Genomic DNA, 19,051 nt, shown 5'->3' on the forward strand with positions numbered 1-19,051 from the left:
ATAGTAACTAAGAGAGGGTGGTACTGAGCTGAACGGATGAATCAGAAAAATAGACGTGCTGAATGGCTCAATTAGAAAACCAGACGAGTTGAATGAATCAATCAGAAAACCAGACGAAGCTTTAGAAACTATTCAAAGATTTACTTCCTCGGAAGATAAACACGGATGATATTAAACATGTTAAAGTCACCGCCTCAAGTATATACGATTTGAAAGCCTATATTAAAGAAACGATCAAAAACGTCATTTCGGAGGAAGACTGAAACGATATTTAAAAATGTTGATTACAACTATATGTATGGCAACATACCATATAGCTTTCTCTATGGTATATTTGGTAACAGTTTTAACAGAAGAAATACATCATGCTGGTGGACATTCTTGCGGTTGAAAGGAGAGCACAGAATCATTCTTGGATAAAGTCTAACATGGCACGAATAATGTTACCAATTGTTTTTAGAGCTATTGAGAAAAACACTGGAGTGGTTTCCTCTTTGGTTCTTGTGTCTTTTTGCTTTTTCTAGCATTGCTTCGACTGTTGTGTGGAGTTTCGATCAGAAGTGTAGACAAAACAACACAAAGGATGAAAAAGTAAATGAAACCACCTACCGCCTACACTATTAGTATCAAAATACAGAAGATATTTGCTTGTATCAGGTGAACAACGGACGTACGTCATGGTATGGGGAAAAAAACTCAGCGTTTGCACGAAGACGAAGCCACGAATGAAATAATAGATTTTTCACCCACGAGATGAAATGTATTGGTTATTCACTCAGAACAAGCTAATGTAATATTTATGTTATCTCCAACGTATTAGCTAGCTATCCATATAACGCGACTAGCCGGTTTCTTACAATATCCCGAGCCATAATGTTAGCTGTTCACCGTTTATTTTTCGAGTTTTGTGTTTATTCGCACAGAAAATATCAGTAGTAAGATAACTCTCCTTCCTAATTCAAGGTAAAAAACCAACACATAAACAAATAAATAAATAGAAAAAATACGCTAGCCAATAGATTCTGAATCTGGTTTTCCTGCATGATTGGTGGCCATACTTACCGCATGACCAAGCAAATGTCAAAATAGCACATCATATTTCATTGTCATACTGTTATGGCTATTGACCACGCCAACTACTGGTATGGCTATTGACCACGCCAACAAATATTTTTCGTAATTCATTCAAGTGAATTATCAAAACTATTTGTATTGAAAAATTTTGTAATTCACCTCCTAGCGTAAATAACAATAATTATTTTGCTGTTTCATGATCTTTGTACTTTAATTCATTTTCAGCTCCAATAACAAAACTCTCATTGTTGTCATTCTAGTCTACATAGCTCTCTTGCTCCAGTATCCAAGAGCACCTGCCCCATAATCCTAACGACCTTTGTAAGTTTTTAACACATCAGCAGGTCTAGACTGTCTCCAAAATCCTGATGTACAGATATATGTTCTTCAGGTTCTTTATCAATCAAGGATTTTGGTCGAATTCTTGTATCTCCACTCGTGATTCAGTGGAATATTACAATTATTACAGATTATGTTAAATTGTCTCAGATTCATTTGATGTTGGTTGTGTTAATAGCTTGTTCGCAAAGCAAAGTTATTGAGCATCAGGAATCAGGATTCTTATTAAAAGTACACATGCAACATGTATATCGATTTTACTAGCTCTGTACACATGGCTCTATTGTATGCCTATAGGATATTCAGTATCCAACTGTTACCACCATACTGATTATCTGATTTTACGAAAATTTTACATCAATTATCATCATTGCTAAACATTATAGTGGAGAGGTAAAAGAATTAATGACTTGTATGTCAAATATTTTAAAGTGTAACATATTTTCATTTCTTTAAACTTATGTGCAATATTGCATTAGTATTTATAACACTAAAGTGAGTTGCAGAACAATGATAAGACGTAAGGTTTGTAATTTCTACTATCTTTAGCACATTATTTAAATGTGACACACTTTCATACATCAACCAGACCATAATCTGTCGCATCATTTAAATGTGACACACTTTCATTCATCAACCAGACCATAATCTATCATATTATTTAAATGTGACACACTTTCATTCATCAATCAGACCATAATTTATCACATTATTTAAACGTGACAGACTTTTATTCATCAACCCGACCATAATCTGTCACATTATTTAAATGTGACACTCTTTCATACATCAACCAGACCATAATCTATCACATCATTTAAATGTGACACACTTTCATTCATCAACCAGACACATTTTCATTCATCAACCAGACCATAATGTATCACATTATTTAAACGTGACACATTTTCGTACATCAACCAGACCATAATCTATCACATCATTTAAATGTGACACACTTTCCTTCATCAACCAGACCATAATCTATCACATTATTTAAATGTGACACACTTTCATTCATCAACCAGACCATAATCTATCACATTATTTAAATGTGACACACTTTTATTCATCAACCAGACCATAATCTATCACATTATTTAAATGTGACACACTTTCATTCATCAACCAGACCATAATCTATCACATTATTTAAATGTGACACACTTTCATTCATCAACCAGACCATAATCTATCACATTATTTAAACGTGACACATTTTCGTACATCAACCAGACCATAATCTATCACATTATTTAAATGTGGCACATTTTCATTCATCAACCAAACCATAATCTATCACATTATTTAAATGTGACACACTTTCATACATCTACCAGACCATAATCTGTCCAATATTTGCTTTACTCCCTTAAATTGTATCTGTTCTTGGAATTATTTTCAATTTGCTTCTATATCTCTGAATTTCACATAACTATTTTTAAATTCTCTTGCTTTTTGTATCGTTTCTGATTTGTCTTTCTGATATTGTTCATGAACACCCGTTTTGTGTGAATATATTGTTCTAAATTTAAATGTTCTTATACATATGTATTTGAATATATTTTTTTCATTGTTTTATGGTGTGTGATATGATGCTACTTGGATATCGCAATCAGATTTTAAGTTTATTTATGCTTGCTCTTTATTTGTATTTAGTTGCAAGTTTTCTTCTTCTTTTTTATTTGGACTGTATTTTTCTCTGAGTTGTACCTATCACATATCTCCAGCGTTGTTTTGTTGGGGGGATTTTTTTGCCTTTGTTAACGGGTTGAAGCTTAACAGTTTACTTTCATACCAGTGATGTCTTAAGCTTCTCCATGTTTTCCAGTAGTTCACAAATATGGCTGGATTAAAACTTTGGTTATACTACTCACTGCCTCTGAGATATAGAGTAACAGTAAATGGTGTATGGTCTTCAAAAGAACAAAAATAATTCCAACCGCAGATAAATGTCAACACAAACATGGGATGTCACCATCTGCTGAATGTAAGTTCTTCACGTTATCCCTTCTTTCGACATAGTCTTATTTCAAATATTGGAGACGGTGAAAATGAACAATACGCCATGATACTTCTTGATGTAAGTTCTTCACGTTATCCCTTCTTTCGACATAGTCTTATTACAAATATTGGAGACGGTGAAAATGAGCAATACGCCATGATACTACTTGATGTAAGTTCTTCACGTTATCCCTTCTTTCGACATAGTCTTATTACAAATATTGGAGACGGTGAAAATGAGCAATACGCCATGATACTTCTTGATGTAAGTTCTTCACGTTATCCCTTCTTTCGACATAGTCTTATTACAAATATTCGAGACGGTGAAAATGAGCAATACGCCATGATACTTCTTGTTTGCAGGATGCACTTGTCATTCGCGATATTTACTTCCCTTTCTTTAGTTTGCATATATACCAGAAAAAGCGTCGACTTAGATCTGCCGTGGCAAAATGTGTCGGCATGTATGTGTCTATACTGTTTATTCCACATATGATTTCGAGGAAACGTGAATTACACGTCATTTAAACCAAATGGCACGATGATCAAGTGGACGATGATGGTGATGATGATAATGGTGATTATTATTAGTAATAATTATTAGTATTATTACTTTCAGTTTGATAGAATTTTATTTTTGGATTGAAATTCACTTTGATTCCAAGACCAATCGTTTCCACTTCGTCTTCTCCTTCAAAACCTTTCCCTTGTCCGCAACTGTCTCTTCTCCATAGTTATTTCTTATTCCGTCAGTCATAGCTTTGTCTCTTCTTGTGAGAATAAACCAAAAGAATGACTGAAAATTAAAAGAACATGAATTATATATATATATATATATATATATATATATATATATATATATATATATATATGTGTGTGTGTGTGTGTGTGTGTGTGTGTGTGTGTGTGACCACAACACATCTCCTCTCGTTCCACTTGCTATGGACAGTTTTTATATACGTATGAAATGGCATTGTGCGCCTCATGTACGACATAAAGAAAACAGTGGCATACAGAACTAAATGTTAACAATCTCTTTTAATTCAAAACGATTTGCCAGATTTGGTATCTACGGCAGGTTTTATTGCTGTACGTGAGATGGCGAGACAAGGTTAAGATATTACAGGTAGGCTTAAAGAGAAGTGCACTTTACAACGTGATCATGCATAATGCACTTCGCAACAGGCAATTAGGCCAGTCTACTCAACTGAAATTAATTTTGTATTGTTTCTTTTGCCGTTCTTCATGTATTCCACTCGGTTAAAGTAAATATAAGGCATTTAATGGTCCCCTCATGCTGCCTTGGGCCCCGTACATCCTAGGGCCGGGTCTAACTACATAGGATCTAAATAGGAATATATTACGGTTATACTGTTGAATTAATCTCTCTCTCTCTCTCTCTCTCTGTGACCACAACACATCCCCTCTCGTTCCACTTTCTATGGACAGTTTTATATACGTATGAAATGGCATTGCGCGCCTCATGTACGATTAAAAGAAAACAGTGGCATACAGAACTAAATGTTAACAATCTCTTTTAATTCAAAACGATTTGCCAGATTTAAGTATCTAGGGCAGGTTTTATTGCTGTACGTGAGATGGCGAGACAAGGTTAAGATATTACAGGTAGGCTTAAAGAGAAGTGCACTTTACAACGTGACCACGCATAATGCACTTCGCAACAGGCAATTAGGCCAGTCTACTCAACTGAAATCAATTTTGTATTGTTTCTTTTGCTGTTCTTTATGTATTCCACTCGGTTAAAGTAAATATAAGGCATTTAATGGTCCCCTCATGCTGCCTTGGGCCCCGTACATCCTAGGGCCGGTGTAGTGTTAAATTTTGACCCTCGTTGAATTCTGACCCGCCGGGTCATTTTTCAACGACCGTGATCAAAATTTCACGTTAACATCTACCCTTTTTTAAATGTCCTGTTAAATAACGACTCAGATGTAGTATCATATTTTGACCCTCGTTGAATTCTGACCCGGTCGGTAATTTTTCAACGTGATCAAAATTTCACGTTAAAAACTGACCCTTTTTTAATGTCCTGTTAAATAACGACCCGTTCAGGTGAAATTATGACCTTAGGGTAAAATGTTCTGTTATCAAAACTCAACGTTGATTTTTGAACCACTTCTAAAATGAAATCAACTTATTACTCACTGAGCTGTGTCTTTCTTAATTTTTTTTCTTTTTCTTTTAAGGAAACAATTGTGTGCAGTAGAATGTTGTTAATCTGTCACTATCGTAATTCTCTCCGTTATACTTTTTTTTTTTTTAAATGTCCCAAAATGCGGAACATTTTCAAAATAGCTGAACTTTGCTTTGGACAAATTGGACAAACTGATAAATGAATGACTTTGTTTCACTTCGATAAAGTCGCAAGGTTCAACAGGGCAGGTAAACAACTGAACAGTATATTAGCGATGATCAGGAGCGTAGCTGCCTACAAGGCAGCTGCCTACACAGAATTTTGACGATTTTTTTCAATGGTTTAAGTTTCACTCACGAAACTGATATGAAATCTATATTTATATAATACAATACATACGGAAAAGAGGATTCATTAGAAGCAAAAACACGAACAAGATATTAGCAAACTCGATTTTATTGAGTCTGTTCATAAGAATTTGATGTTTTCTTTTTATTTTTACAGTATTAAAACAGTACCAAGGTTCAGAAAGTCTCAACAAGATGCATGAAATGCTATCTCAGAGCCTCTAGATTGTAACAATGTAGCCCCGTACCCACCCCCACCCCACCCCCCCACTCCTCTAGCAGTTCGAGGCTTCGCCGTTCAACATGCCTAATCATTAATCATATACTAGCTACGTCCCTGAGGATAATTATAACAGTAAATAAGAACCCGTGCATAATGAATAAACCATCTACAGCCGGTTTAAAGATGCATACTAATGAACGACTTTGTCTATTTGTTACTGTAGGTAAATCGGGTAAAATTAGGATTTTATTAAATGAAAATGTAGGTTATCCCAGTTAGGGCACTCTTTTATTAATTTATTTCAAATCGAATTTTGAAGCATTGATATGCAATATTATTTTATTTTCATGAACATTCTGCATTTTAAATTACAAAATAAGATTCAAGCGATACGACAAAAAAGGCGTCGCGATGTAATTCTTCTTAGACCTAATATACCGTGTATGTTTCTGAAGTGACCGCGCCTTCGCCTGCGGTTTATATATACGTGCATTTAAGACATTTTGATACGATCTTAAAATTGCACACCGGTACTCTTAAAATCGATAATGCTAACTGTTTTGTCATGATATTACATCAAATAAAAATCTCAGATATGCATCGGCATGTATTATGCATTATATATGTTTTTTTTTTAAAAATCATATCGATTGGGAATAGAACCAATGACCCTTTCTTGATAGACAAGATTTTAGAAAGCTTACAATGGCATGCATTTTAATGCGAATCATTTCAACTGTTATCAATATACATGGGTATAAGTTATCTCCCTATAAATACACCAATGTTTATAACGGTTATCATGTAATTATCGGCCGACAATACAGAGAAGCAGAGATCAAATGACAATGTTTACGTTTAGACCAAATATAAACAATATATATATTTAAATTTTAAAAATACATTTCTTAATTTTGTTACACGAAAAACGTAAAACCCACGGCCGTAAAATATCGCTAATTTAGCACGATTTACCTGTATTAAAAGATTTCCAAAAATGGCTTCCTTCACTTGGAATTAAATTATATTGTGCTTGGGTAGCGAACATTCCATTAATCTTTTAAATTCTGACGAATACAATTGAATAGTTGGAAGCAATCGAGTTTCCAAAAAGCAAGCAAAATCTCTTAAGTTTTTGCTACATTTAAACTAGTATTATGTGTTATTTATTCAAAATCCCTCAAGATCTAAGGGTGATATGGGGCGGAAACCAAATATATAGTCTATTGGACCATCACTAACAGGTGTATGTGGAGTTCCAAAAAACAGCCCTTTTCAGGGCTAACCAAAAGCTCTAGAAAAGAAACACTGTTCAATTTGCCAATGTGAGAATGTGGAGTAATGTTTATATAAACACTCCCTCCTTTCCTGGTGTGTGTGTGTGTGTGTGTGTGTGTGTAAGCGCTCACGTACGTTTGTGTGGATGATAGATTATTGGGTTTTGTAAGCGCTGAAGTACGTTTGTGTAGATAGTAGAGAGCATGGTTTTTTAAACCTGCACGTGTATGGATAGTATATTATGGTTATGTTTCTGCTTTTCCGTGTGTGGATAGTAGATTGTGGTTATGTTTTTAGCTTCTCCCGTGTGTGGATGGTAGATTTTGGGGTTTGGTTTGGCATCTCTGCGTGTGTGGGTAGTAAATGGTGGGTTGTTTCTGCTTCTTGACGTGTGTGAATGGTAAATTTTGGGTTTGGTTTGGCTTCTTCTCGTGTGTGGATAGTATATTGTGGTTATGTTTTAACTTCTTAGCGTGTGTGGATAGTATATTATGGTTATGTTTCTGCTTCTCCGTGTGTGGATAGTAGATTGTGGTTATGTTTTTAGCTTCTCCCGTGTGTGGATGGTAGATTTTGGGGTTTGATTTGGCATCTCTACCTGTGTGGGTTATAAATGGTGGGTTTGTTTCTGCTTCTTGGCGTGTGCGGATGGTAGATTGTATGGCTTGATTTGGCTTCTCAGCGTGTGTGGATAGCATATTATGGTTATGTTTCTGCTTCTCCGTGTGTGGATAGTAGATTATTGGGGTTTGTAAGCGCTCACGTAGTTTTGTGTGGATAGTAGAGTGTGTGGTTGTTTAACTTTCCTTTTGTGTTAATAGTATAATTGGGTTTTGTTTTTGCTTCCCGGTGTGTGTGAATAGTATAGTTAGGGTTTAATTTTGGCTTCTCCCCGTGTGTGGATAGTATAGTTAGGGTTTGATTTGACTTCTCCGCGTGTGTGGATAGTAGATTTTGTGTTTAATTTGGCATCTCTGTGTGTGTGGATAGTAAATGGTGTGTTTGTTTCTGCTTCTTGACGTGTGTGAATGGTAAATTTTGGGTTTGATTTGGCTTCTCAGCGTGTGTGGACAGTATATTATGGTTATGTTTCTGCTTCTCAGCGTGTGTGGATTGTAGATTGTGGTTATGTTGTTAGCTTCTCCCGTGTGTGGATGGTAAATTTTGGGGTTGATTTGGCATCTCTGCATGTGTGGATAGTAAATGGCGGGTTTGTTTCTGCTTTTTGGCGTGTGTGGATGGTAGATTTTGGGGTTTGATTTGGCATCTCTGCGTGTGTGGATAGTATATAATGTGGTTAGTTTTTTGTCTCATTACCTTTGTGTGAATAGTAGATAATATGAGAAGACAAAAGTAGGGGATGTTTTCCTTCACGTCCGTGCTTTAGATATAAATGTAAAAAGTGCACGTTATTCGCGCCATTCTACGGAATAAGCGAAAAGAAGATGGTAGCAGTATCAGTAGTGAATGGGGTCACCCTACGTACAATGGGAATTAGCATTACAGGGACCCCTGGGTCACTCTACGTACAATGGAAATTTAACATGGCGAAAAATCGTGGGTCACTCTACGTACAAGGGAAATTTAACATGGCGAAAAATCGTGGGTCACTCTACGTACAAGGGGAATTTAACATGGGATTTTTTTTTAAAATTTAAAAAAAAATTTTTTTAAAAAAAGGGGTAGGCAATTCAAAGACTATCTCTTTTCGAGAAATATGGGGGCCCTGAAAAGGGCCTTTGGGTTTTATGTTAATGTATTCATTAACATAAATGGCACCGCATTGGTCTTCTTCTTGTCCTTAGGCTGCGTCTTACTGTTGGTCCGTACATCAGCACTCTTTTCAGGCATCCTTGTCTTTCTACGTAGATCCTACGTATCCACAGGCTGGTGTTTGTCCTGTGGACAACGGTCCACTTCGATCGGACATACATGAGCAAGTCTGTCCGAAACATCATGGAAGACACAAGGGTGGATGACTCAACTGTAGTCCACATCTTGAAGCGACGAGAACAGGTGAATCAATGCATTGAACGGCGCTTATTTATAGGCGGAGGAAGGATTGAAACGGATTGAGTTCATTTACCAATCCGAACACGCGTTACAGAATTCAGTCAGCTCGCATCCAATCCGAAGAGAGCAGTCTGTGACGTCACGTAGTCAATATAGATTCGCTAGCGCTTGTGTGCAGTCAATCTATGCGACAGTGATTCAACATGACGGAAACTCAGAAAACGATCCAGTGGGGTGCACCAGCAGGGGAGACTGCCCAAGGGAACCCGGACTTACTTTCAGAAGAGGTGAATTGGGATTTTGTGGATTTTCTCTCCTCGCAAGAATTTGTTCCGGAACCTTCGTTACTTTCTTCATTACCGCAAGTGGAGAATTTTAGACAGAGACAGAAAGAAGAATTGGAGAAATTTATACAACGACAAAAGGAAGCGGAACAGACTTTTCTCCTACAGCAACAGCAACAAGAAGAAGAGGTAAGAAAAAAACAACAGCAACAACAGCAAGAAGAAGTAGCAGCAAAGAAACAAGAGGGTGAAAATCAAACGGTCACGGTACTGTTGGACATTTTAGCGGAGTTAAGAAGTCTGAAACAAATGTATCAGACTTCTTTATCACGACCGAAGAGAATACGACCTTCCCGAGCCAAACATGTCAACCCTGTGACTAAGCCTACCGTACCACCCTTAGTGATTTCAACCCAATCATCATCATCAACATTACGCAGTCCAGAAGTAGGCCTTGGCCGTGGCAAAGGCTTAAGGCAGTTAAAATTGATTGCTTAAACTCACCCCTACACCATGAAGAAAAAAGGCCCTTTTCAGGGCCACCCACATTTCTCGAAAAGAAATACAATTTCAATTTGCCAATAACTCAAAAAAAACTCACCCATGTTACCCTTTTAATACGTGTCTGTGTATGAGTGCGTGAGTGTAGCTTCTTATTTTAAAATCACAACTCAAAGACACTTACCTTATATCATTCATTTATTCTTTTCTCCATTTTTTACAATCCAATTCACAATTTATAACACAACACTTTAATTAAAAGTTCATTAATTTCTTCTTTTCTCCTTGTTTAGTCTCTCCGTTTTTTGAATTTCTTCACCGTTACACTCTTTTCCTCTTCTTCCTCCTCGCTTTCTTCCCTTCTTCTTTTTTTCTCCTGTTTCTTTTTCTTCACCTGTCTTCTTTCTTCCTCAGAAGAATCCCTCTCTTCCTCAGAAGAATCCCTCTCTTCCTCTGAAGAATCCCTCTCTTCTTCTGAAGAATTCCTCTTTTCTTCTGACTCCTCTTGTTTCTTTTTTGGGCAATCTGGAGACCAATGTCCTTTTTCTTTACAATAATAACAGGTATCTTGACTTTTGTCTCTTTTATCCCCTGTTTTTTTTTTCTTTTTTGACGGTCTGGACACTCTGAAGACCAATGCCCTTTCTTCTGACAGATATAGCAAGTATCTTGACTTTTATCTCTAAAGGAAGGAGAGTAGTCCGTAGGCTGGTCTGAAGAGAATTTTCTAATGACCCCTCGCAAAGCTCTGACGAAACGTTCCATCTGGTCAGTCTCTTCCATCGTTGTGCTCGGCTCGAGAGTGAAATGAATAGTGAAAGGACAAGACACACACCCTTTTATATACGCTGGTCTGCTATGACTATAAAGTAGTTTATGGTGTTTGAACTTGAGTCATTTGACTTTTTGCTTTCAAGATGAAACGATCCCATTCATTCGAGAAGAAAGAAGAAGAAAGTAAGAGGCAGAAACGTGATCTATCGCCTCGTACCAGGGCTGAGATCTTGGCACAAATTCATGCCAGTGATTTTGAAGAGGACATGAGTGAACCAGAATTTGAAACCTCTAAACCAAGTTCACCACCCTTAGTCAACCCTGAAAAATACTATTCCATTCGAGAGACGGAAAAGCGCTCCTCTAGAAAATTTAGAACCACGGCTTACAAATACACGGTGAAGTTTAAAGATTTCAAGTCCGAAGTACCGTTAGAGAAAGCAGAAGGGTTCATCACCGGAGTGTGGGATTCTCTGCTCACTGCACTCAAGCGACAATGTCAACCCAAAGAAGACGACCGCTTGAGACTTTCCATACAACACGACGGTTTGAAATCCCCTGTTTGGATCGAGTTTAGCACCCCTGCAGAATTGACCGCTTCCAAAGTCATGGACAAGATTCAACACGTGCAACAATCTAATGACCAGTTTGACATCACCGATGGAAAAGCCACATTGGACATGACCCACGTCTCTCCTCCTCAAGGGACCGGACGCAAAAAGATGTTATTGGTGGACGACCTTCGCAACACCAAAACGAGTCTCGTCCGAATTAACAACCCTCATGACCAGATGTGTTTAGCCCGTGCCATCGTGGTGGGACGAACCTATGCCAACAAGAACGACACGGTAGAATGGAAAAGAACCTGGAACACTATTCAACGTTCCGACCGAGCCAAACAACGAAACGAAGCAGAACTCCTGTTACAACAAGCCGGACTGCCCAAAGACACACCCTGTGGCATTCCCGAGATGCAAAAATTGCAAGATGTCCTAGCTCCACGATACACCTTGAAAGTGCACCCTCAAGAAATGCGCGGGCCTCTATTGTTTCGAGGCCAAGATTTTAAGGACGGAAAATACATTCACCTTTATCATCACGATGACCATTTCGATACCATTACCAGTATCACTGGATTCCTGAGATATGTTTATTATTGTGAGAAATGTGACTATGGTTATAATAATCGAGAGCAACACAAACATTGTGGATGGAAATGCTCAGGATGTTTGGCCTCTCCACCCTGTCTGAGCGAAGAACCAGTGCCTTGTTCAACTTGTCTGCGCACGTTTGTCAGCCCTACCTGTTACCAACAACATTTGAAGACGCAAGGTTCACAGAAGAAATGCGCTTGTCAACTGCTGAGATTGTGCCCCGCGTGTGGACAAGGCATACGTACCAATAGTGTCAAGGCACACGTATGTTCAGGAAAGAAAAAATGTCACATTTGTCACCACATCGTGGACTTGGAACACCAATGTTACGTGCAAAAATACCAACCCCCACCAGAGAAAGAGGACGGTCACAAGAAGAAAGGCAATTTCATCTTTTTCGATTTCGAATGCATGCAAGAGACCGGCATTCACATTCCTAATTTTTGCGTGGCTCATCGAGCGTGCGAGAAGTGCATTCAAGAACCTATTTTCAGTCATTGCCCTCACTGCAGCAAGATTCCTGGAGGACGTGAAAAAATCTTTCGGGGACCGAACACGTTAGCCGATTTTGCACAATGGGTCTTAGACCCCATCGACAAGACGTGGAGCCAAGAGGACATCGAACGTTACGGAGATTGTCATCGTCATGCCACGGTGATGGCTCACAATTTCTCCGGATACGATGGACAGTTTCTTTTGAGGTACTATACGGAACAAGGCACCGAGCGTCCTAAAGTGACTTTGAACGGAGCCAAAATCATTTTCATGCAAGTGGGACAAGTACAGTTTAAAGATTCGATGAGCTATTTGGCCATGCCTTTGAGTCGAATGCCTAAAACGTTTGGAATGACAGAAATGGCTAAAGGGTACTTTCCACACTTTTTCAATACGGAAGCCAATCAACACGCCGTTCTACCCCATTTACCTGAGGCTCACTATTACGACCCCGACAACATGCGTACCGAACAACGAGAAGCTTTCTACGCTTGGTACCAGGCTCACGCTTCGGACCCTTTCGACTTTCAGGAAGAAATGCTAAAGTATTGTCGTTCCGACGTGGACATTTTACGGCGTTGCTGTGGAAAATTTCGAGAACTGTTCATGGAACACGGAGGGGTCGATCCTTTGAAAGAAGCTTGCACCATTGCCAAAGCGTGTTCCTTAGTGTATCGACAACGATTCATGCCTGAAAACACCGTGGCTGTCATCAGTCCTCAAACGACCCACTTTGTCAAACGTCAATACTCGGTCAAAGCCCTACGTTGGTTACATTACTTGTGCGACAAGGAAGACAAGTGGATTCAGCATGCCCGCAACGGAGGGGGCGAAAAGACCATCGGAACATATTCGGTCGATGGCTGGGACTTAGAAAACCCCAAGATCGTGTACGAGTTTAACGGTTGCTTATTTCACGGATGTCCCGTCTGCTACCCTGACCGTGGTACTAAAAATCAGTTTTTGCAACGAACCATGGAAGACTTGTACCAGGACACTTGTCAGCGACGCCTAAAGTTAGAACAGGAAGGATACCAAGTGGTGGAAATGTGGGAACACGAGTACGATCACCGTATGAAAACCGATCCCGAGTTTAAACGTCTCGTGGAAAGTTACCAGTTCATGGACCCGCTGAACCCGAGGGATAGTTTGTACGGAGGAAGGACCAATGCCACCTGTTTGCTGTACCAAGCCGACGAAGAGAAAGGAGAAGAAATCAAATACTTGGACGTGTGTTCGCTGTATCCCTACGTGTGCAAATATTGTCGCTTTCCTGTAGGGCACCCGCAATTGCTGACGGAACACATCGACCTGGTCAACATTCGACAATACGAAGGCTTGATCAAGTGCAAAGTTTTGCCTCCCACGAACCTATACCACCCCGTCTTACCTCACCATTGTCAAGGCAAACTGATGTTTCCCTTGTGCCGTACTTGTGCCGAAACGTGCAACCAAGACCAGCCTTGTCAGCACAGCCAGGAAGAACGGGCCTTGACGGGAACCTGGGTCAGCGTGGAATTGTTCAAAGCTCTGGACATGGGATACCAACTGTTAGAAGTGTACGAAATTTGCCACTTTCCCAAGACACAACAGTACCGCAAGGGTGACCCCACGCAGAAAGGCATTTTCGCAGACTACGTGGATGCCTTTTTGAAACTGAAGCAAGAAGCTAGCGGCTATCCTTCCTGGTGTCACACTCCCGAAGACCAAATACAATTCAAAGAGAAATATTACGCACAAGAAGGTATCACTTTAGACCACATCGAGAAAAACGAAGGCAGGCGATCGTTTGCCAAAGTGATGTTAAATTGCTTGTGGGGTAAAATGGCACAACGACCGTGTTTACCCAAGACGGAATATTTGACAGAACCTTCCCGCTACTTCCAGATGATTCACGACAAAACCAAATACATGAAACACGTGGACGTCGTTCGAGAGAATTTGATCTTGGTCAATTACGAAGAAGATCTGGACTTTGTACAAGACGACCCTTTTGGAAATGTCATCATTGCGGCTTACGTGACAGCTCATGCTCGCTTAAAATTGTACGAAGCTTTAGAACTGTTAGAAGAACGCGTCCTGTACTTTGACACGGACAGTTGCATTTACATCCATCACCCGATTCAACATCACCCTAACATCGAAGGAGACCGTTTAGGAGCCTGGACAGACGAGCATCCCGACGACAAGATTCTAAGTTTCGTCAGTGGCGGTCCCAAAAATTACGGCTACGAATACCGGGACAAACAAGGAGAAGTGCACACGACGTGCAAAGTGAAAGGACTGACTCTGAATTATCGTACCAGTCGAGTGGTCAATTTTGGGGTATTGAAAGAAGCCTTGCAATCGGGAGAGGATGGAAACTTTAAAGTGACCACCTATCAACCGAACAAGATTGTACGTTTACCCACTCACCACATCGTCAGTCGGCCCTTGGAAAAAGTCTATCAAATCGTGTACCAGAAGCGAGTTCGACTTCCCAATCATTTCACCTTACCGTATGGACACGTTGGTATAAAACATTGGTTGTAAGAGGATAGTTACCCCACCAGAAAGATGACTTCGCCACAGCAAGAATCGAGTGAGAAACCCGATGAGAACTCCAAGTTCAAACCCTACCATTTTCCAGTCTTCTTACCTGACTATTGTGATTGTGCCCGTCGATTGGACACGTTTCAGAAATGGCCTACGGATAGGGAAGGATTACCTTTTTCGCATGTTTTAGCTAGAACAGGATTTGTCTACTTGGGACCTGAGTCAGGATTGGGATACGAGGTACAGTGTTTCGCTTGCGGACTGAAGTTACGAATGGATCTATGTATCTATAAAGATTCAGCTATTCTGGAGCATACTCGATGGTCTCCGAATTGCCCTTACCTTTCTATGGCCTTTCCACCCATCACACTACGGTACAATGTTGACGGTACCTTAGAGACGGTACCTTCCAGAACAGGACATAAAAAACGTAAAAAAGGAAAGATGTACAAGTTGGAGACTGCATTGAGACTAGTATAAAAAAGGGGCTATGGTCAAGATCGATAGTTCATTGTGACTACCAAGACCGAGCGAACAAGATGAATACTTTGAAAAAGACATCGTTTCAGTTTGGGGATTGTAAAAAAGTTGTATCTTCCTCTAGTGTGACTAATACTGGATGGATAAGACCCATGCATTGCGACGGAAAATGTCCGGAAGGAAACTGCGATTGTCCATGTGGTTACCATTGTAATTGCGTAACGGAGTTTGCAGACGAGTGCGATTGTGAGCCTTGCGATGGGACCGATGCTGTACCTTGTGACCTGAGCGATGCCGTAAAGCATCATGGGAACTTTAGTACCCCTACCCCTATCATGGAAAGTGATGCTGTGCGTGTCAGACCTGTGGGATGCGAAAGTGATGCTGCTCGTCCTCTTGGACATTTTACTGGGTTTCGTTTTAAAGGGGAATGTCCACCTTCACGTCTACCCCCTTACGGATGTCATCCAGCCCTGAGCAAACTCCTACCCATGTCACTCAACCCTCATCGAAACGAACCTGTGAAAGACGAATATTCGTTTCCTGTGCGTTTGTCGGAATACTGCGACTTTGAAAATCGTCTTCAATCGTTCAAAGGAAAATGGCCAAAGTATCTGGGAGGACCGACCCCCGAAGAATTAGCCAGAGCCGGATTTTTCTACTTGGGCGAAGGAGATAAAGTCAAGTGCTTCAGTTGCGGTGTGTCACTTCACCACTGGGAACCGCAAGATTCGGCCTACGTAGAACATGCTCGATGGTCACCGAATTGTCATTACTTACCCTTAGTGGGACCGAGACATTGAAGTAACTTCTTACCATAATCATCTGTTCATGGATACTTTACAAGAGAACATTCGTGCTTTGCCTGTGGAGTTGAGAGAACGCATTTATCGAGAACTGGTCAAAATACAAGTGAAACGTAAAGAACAATTGCATCCGATACGTCACCGGTGTTTGAACCACTGGTACCTGAAGGCTATACAAGGACTGATTCAATTGAAAGTGTTCCATTGGACAGACATTGATCAACGACCTCCTGGTTATAAAAAGGAATGGTTTGGTATTGACGATTCTATCTACTACATTGTAAACGTACTGCATCGAATTCCAGAGGAAGAGTTAACGAATTACCAACATCTTTCACGCAATGTCAACTTGGTGAAAGAGGAAACTTCTGAACGAATTGTCATGTGTAGATTAGTGACTCAACGATTTAAATTCGACACTGAAGTGAAACCATGTTTGTGCAAAGAGTACATTTCTTGTGTCAGACCAAAGAGGATTTAGTATGACCTATTCATGGATACTTTGCTAGAGAACATTCGTGCTTTGCCTGTGGAGTTGAGAGAACGCATTTACCGAGAGCTGGTGAAAATACAAGTGAAACGTAAAGAACAATTGCATCCGTTACGTCACCAGATCTTTAACCACTGGTACCTGAATGGTATAAGAGAACTGATTCGTCAGAAATTCTTTCAATGGTCAGACATTGTTCAACACTTTGAGGTCGCTAATGATCGACATGTTCATAATTATGGTTACTTCGAGATTCACCTAGTGCAACGCATTGAGGAAGACAAGTTAAAGGATTACAAACATATTTTACGTGGAATCTACTTAGAGGAAGAGGAAACACCTAAACGAACTCTGACGTTTCGGTTACAGTATGCAAGATTTAGATTCCCTACTGGAGAACGAAGATCTCTGGCTAGAAAGTACGTCTATTGCATCCGAAAAAAAGAGAATATAAAAACAGGCTGCCATGCCACGGTTTATGTCACATGTCATCCAACAGATTCCGTGGAAGGAACTCAATGACCATATTCAAACCGTGGATCATTACCATCAATTATTACAAGAACTATATCCATTCAATTTTGGACGACAAGTGGTGTGTGTCTTAGTGACTTGTTTTTTGGGATTTCGTTTACCAGCCGATTCTTTGTGGACTCTTTACGATCAGTACTTACCACCTCCATGGCCTTAAATGGTCACGAAAAACTCCTTTTGTTCAAAGCCTTGCGTTTTCATCTGGATACTTCTCGACCTCAACAGGAAAAAAAGATTCGTCAACTTTTAGCAACCCAAGACGTGTATGACGATGTGTGTGTAGCTTGTGACTTACACCCTCATTGGACAGATGTTCGTGATTGGAAAAAGGGGGGTTTTGAGGCTTGGACCCAAGAAGTGGCCCAGTATGCACAAGAGTTGTTCAAGGAAAAAAGTTACTTTTCAACCCGTGTTAGTGACGGTGCCAGAAGAACCCGTCACCGAGAACAACCACTCGCTTCAGGACAGGACTGTCATGGACATGCCTGAAAGGTCATTCCGGGAGGACACTTGTGTGACAATACCTCATGTAGAGACTGTAAGAACATTACACACTGTCCCTAGGACATCTTGGTTAACCAAAACATGTTGTACAGACACTTGTTTATATTCCACTTTGATCGCTTTGCTGTGTTTTATATTCCTGTACATCACTATTTGGGTTGTATGTATTTTTGTCTTTCGTGTTCATATTTGAAACATTCAATAAACGTGTTCTGAAAAAGTATATAAACTCTTGTCTTGTTTGTTTTTTCGTGTCACAAGTGACATTTCTCACACCATGGCTACCTCTGCTGTCTCTGCTCCCTCTTCCTCTACTGTCAAAGTCATCGACGAACACTTAGATCGTGCCAGTTGGGAGGCTTTGTATCTTCGCCATCCCTTTAACATGCTCATTGCTGGACCTAGCGGTTCAGGCAAAACCGAATTCGTCAAACGTTTGATCGAACATAAACATCATTTGATCGATCGGCCCCCTCAACGGATCGTGTGGTGTTACAAAGAGTGGCAATCGGCGTACAACCTCTTGCGAGAAAGTCAAGGCGATTCCATCGTGTTTGTGGAAGGCATTCCTAAAGAAGACGATGGCATCGTCTCTGACTCCCGTCTAACCCATTTGGTCATTTTCGACGACATGTTAGGAGAAGACGAAGAAGAAATTAAACTGTGGTTCACGCGCAAAGGGCATCACCGTAATGCCAGTGTCATTTACATCACCCAAAATTTGTTTCAACAAAGTAAAGCCCATCGCACCATCAGTCTCAATGCGCATTACGTGGTCTTGTTTAAAAGCCCTCGAGATAAATCGCAAGTGCAAGTTTTAGCCAAACAGTTAGGAACGCCTTGGCTGACTCAGGCGTACGACGATGCCACTCAAACGCCACACGCCTATTTACTCGTCGATTTGAAACCTACGACTCCCGAGGATTTGCGATTTCGTACCCACTTGTTTCACCACTGGTGCCAAGACGGAGGGCCTGTCCTGTACACGTCTCCGTCCTCGACTTCATTTCACTCCCCATGAAAAAAATCTATAAAAACCTCAGACCCTTTTTCGTCTGTCT

This window comes from Sinohyriopsis cumingii, chromosome 1 (assembly GCF_028554795.1).
Source record: "Sinohyriopsis cumingii isolate HCF-2022 chromosome 1, ASM2855479v2, whole genome shotgun sequence".
In the NCBI taxonomy this organism is placed as follows: Eukaryota; Metazoa; Mollusca; class Bivalvia; order Unionida; family Unionidae; genus Sinohyriopsis; species Sinohyriopsis cumingii.